Raw genomic sequence first — 3,972 nt, forward strand, 5'->3', positions numbered from 1 at the left:
ACACTGTGAAATACTGGGCAGCCATAAAAAGACTTAAATCATGTCATCTCTAGTAACATGGTGGTAGCTGGATGGCATTTATCTTAGCCAAAGCAACACAACAACAGAAAACCAAATACCGGAACGTTCTTTCTTTTAAGTGGGAGCTAAACATTGAGTATACATGGACACAAAGATGGGAACAATAGACATGGAGTCCTACTTGAGGGTGGAGGCTGGGAGGAGAGTGAGGATTGAAAAACTACCTTTCAGGTACTATGCTCACTACCTAGGTGATGAAATCATTTGCACACCAAACTTTAGTGACATACAATTTACCCATATAACAAACCTGCACGTGTATCCCCTGAACCTAAATTGAAAGGTGGAAGAGGAAAAGAAAATGGAGTTTGAACTCATGTGTCCCTTTCCTTTGAATGTGCCACTCCAGTTAGAAATGAGGGTAGATTATTAAAATATCATTATATTAAAAATAGCTTTGGTTATAAATGTGAGAGAATTTCAGTAACATGCTATCCATAAAATTCAAAAGAAGAATCAGTTTTTCATGTTAAAATTTTAGGTGTTTTAATTTCCAAAACTGGAAACAAGCAGGTGTATCAAAATATTTTACTTTTGAGAGGTAGGAACAGTGGGAATTAGAAGCGGGGCCTATGAATAACCACAGTCTTGTATGAAAGAAGTAGACAGGCAGACAGAGACAGACTCTTAAAGGTAGTCCATTAAAGCGTAGAGTCAGCATTCTCGAGAAGCCATGTTCTCAGTCAGTGATGCTGAGAAACATAAGGACACAAACCTACTTGGTTGATGCCATGAGCCAGCTCAGTGACTGCATCTACAATATCTTGATGGCATTACAGGAGTAGCCACCTGTCCTTGCAAGAAGAGAATCTGGTGACCCAAAGAGACACAATGGTTGTGTGCTCAGACAAAGGACCAGCAGAGTACACAGTAAGAAGGTGACCATCTGCAAGCCAAGAAAAGACTTCTCAGAGGAAACCAATTCTGTTGACACTTTGATCTTGAACTTCCAGGCTCCAGAAATGTCAAAAAATAAATTTCTGTTAAGCAGTCTGGGTTATTTCATTTAGGCAATTGTTGCAAACTAATGCAAACACCATGATTTGAAGTGAAGGAACCAATAGATCATATGGAAATAACTATGGAGAGATGGAAAAATAAAGACTTCCTTAGGAAACCCACAGGTTAGGCACAGACTAGCCAGTAGCTAGTGAATGGAAAAAGCAGTGAGTGAGACAGGTACAGTCTAGTTCTCACCAAACTTGGCTTAAAGATTACAATCTATTACTTTTAATGTAAATGTATACGCATTATGTTGTACCAAAAAATCCCTGCATTTTTACTTAACCTATCATAGATCCATTCTTATTTGATAAACACGTAGGTGCATCACTGTTTTTAATAGGTGCACAATCCTTCATTTTACAGATACACAATAGTTTGATTACAAACAGTTTTTGGCAGTTAGGTTGTTGTCAAACAACATAATTACAAAAATCCTACAGTGCAATGTTAAAGGTATTAGATTTCCCTGGATTAAAATTTTGCTGTTGAAAACTTTATTGCCACTGTGGTCAATGTGTTATTGGTGTCTGTATTAGTCTGATCTTACACTGCTATAAAGAAATACCTGAGACTGGGTAATTTATAAAGAAATGCCTGAGACTGGGTAATTTATAAAGAAATACCTGAGACTGCATAATTTATAAAGAAAAGATGCTTAATTGTCTCATGCTTCTATGGGCCATACAGGAAGCATAGCAGCTTCTGCTTCTGGGGAGCCCTCAAGAAATTTACAATTATAACAGAAGGTGAAGAGAAAATAGGAACATCTTACATGGCCAGAGCAGGAACAAGTGAGAAAAGTGGGGGAGGTGGCACACACTTTTAAACCACCCGATCTCACTAGCACTTAGTCACTATCATAAAATCAAGGGGAAATTCACCTTCATGATTCAATCACATCCCTCCTGGCCCCATCTCCAACAATTGGAATTATAATTCAACATGAGATTTGAACAGGAACACAAATTCAAATCATATCATTCTGCCCCTGGCCCCTCCCAAATCTCATGTCCTTCTCACATTGCAAAATCCAATTGCGCCTTCTCAATAGTCCCCCAAACTCTTAACTCATTCCAGCATTAACTCAAAAGTCTGAAGTCTCATCAGAGACAAGGCTAGTCCTTTCCACCTATGAGTATGTAAAATCAAAACCAAGTTGGTTACTTCAAAGATACAATGGGGATACAGGCATTTGATAAATACTCTCATTACAAAAGGGAGAATTTGGGCAAAATAAAAGGGCTATAGGCCCCATGTAAGTCCAAAACTTAGCAGGGCAGTTGTTAGGTCTTAAAGTTCCAAAAAATACCTTTTGACTTCATGTCCCACATCCAGTGCACACTGGTGTGAGGTGTGGGTCCCCAAGGCCTTGGGCAGATCTGCCACTGTGACTTTGCAGAGTTCAGACCCTGAAGTGGCTCTCAAGGACTGGCATTGAGTGCCTGCAGCTTTTCCAGGCTCAGGGTCCAAGCTATCAGTGGATCTACCATTCTGGGGTCTGGAGGACAGTGGCCCTCTTCTCACAGTTCCACTAGGCAGTGCCCCAGTGGAGATTTTGTGTGGCAGCTTTAACCCCACATTTCCCCTCCACACTGTCTCAATAGAGGTTCTCCGTAAAGGCTCCGCCCCTGCAGCAGGCTTTTTCCTGGACATCCAGTTTTGTCAATACATCCTCTTAAATCTAGGCAGAGGCTCCCAAGCCTTAACTCTTGCACTCTGAGCACTCACAGGCATAACACAATCTGAAAGGTGCCAAGGCTTATGGCTTACAGTCTCAGGAGCAGTGGCCCAAGATATATCTCTGTCGATTTTATCCATGGCTGGAGTTGGATTGGCTGGGATGCAGGGAGTAGGGCAGTATGTCCCTGGGCCTGGCCCATGAAACTGTTCTGTCCTCCTAAGCCTTCAGATATGTGATGGGAAGGCTGCCAGGAAAGTTTCTGAAATGGCTTCAAGGCCTTCCATTGTCTTGGCTATTAGCACCTGCCTTCCATTTAGTTATGAAAATTTCTGCAGCCTGCATGAATTCCTCCTCCAAAACAGGCTTTTCTTTCCTACCACACGGCCAGGTTGCAAACTTTCTAAACTTTTACACTCTGCTTCTTTTTGAAATATAAGTTCCAATATCAAGTCATTTCTTTGTTCATACATGTGAGATAGACATTTAGAAGCAGAGAGGTCATCTCTTGAAGACTTTGCTGCTTAAAAATTTCTTCTACCAGATACACGAAATTGTCACTCTCAAGTTAAAAGTTGCACAGATCCCTAGAGCAGAGGCACAATCCAACCAAGTTCTTCACGAAGGCATTACAAAAGTGACCTTTGCTCCAGTTCCCAATAGGTTCCTCATCTCCATTTGAGACCTCCTCAGCCTGGCCGTGTCTGTCCATATCACTATCAGCATTTTGGTCACAACCATTCAACAGATTTCTAAGAAACTCCAAAGTTTCTCTCAGCTTTCTGTCTTTTTCTCAGCCCTTCACACTCTTCCAAGCTTTGCCCATTACCCAGTGCCTAAGCCACTTCCACATTATCAGATATTTTTATAGCAATGTTCCACTCCTCGGTACCAATCTTCTTTATTAGTCTGTTTTTGCACTGTTACAAAGAAATATCTGAGACTGGGTAATTTATAAAGAAAAGATGTTTAATTGGCTCATGATTCTGCAAGCTATACAGGAAGCATAGCAGCTTCTCCTTCTGGGGAGACCTCAGGAAACTTACAATTATGACAGAAGGCAAACAGAAAACGGGCATATGTTACATGGCCAGAGGAGAAGCAAGAGAGAGACAGTGGTGGGGGGGGGGGGGAGGGGTGCCATACACTTTTAAATGTTATTTATTTATTTATTTTTTGAGGCAGAGTCTCACTCTGTTGCCCAGGCT

The sequence above is a fragment of the Rhinopithecus roxellana genome, chromosome 3 (assembly GCF_007565055.1).
Source record: "Rhinopithecus roxellana isolate Shanxi Qingling chromosome 3, ASM756505v1, whole genome shotgun sequence".
Taxonomy (NCBI): domain Eukaryota; kingdom Metazoa; phylum Chordata; class Mammalia; order Primates; family Cercopithecidae; genus Rhinopithecus; species Rhinopithecus roxellana.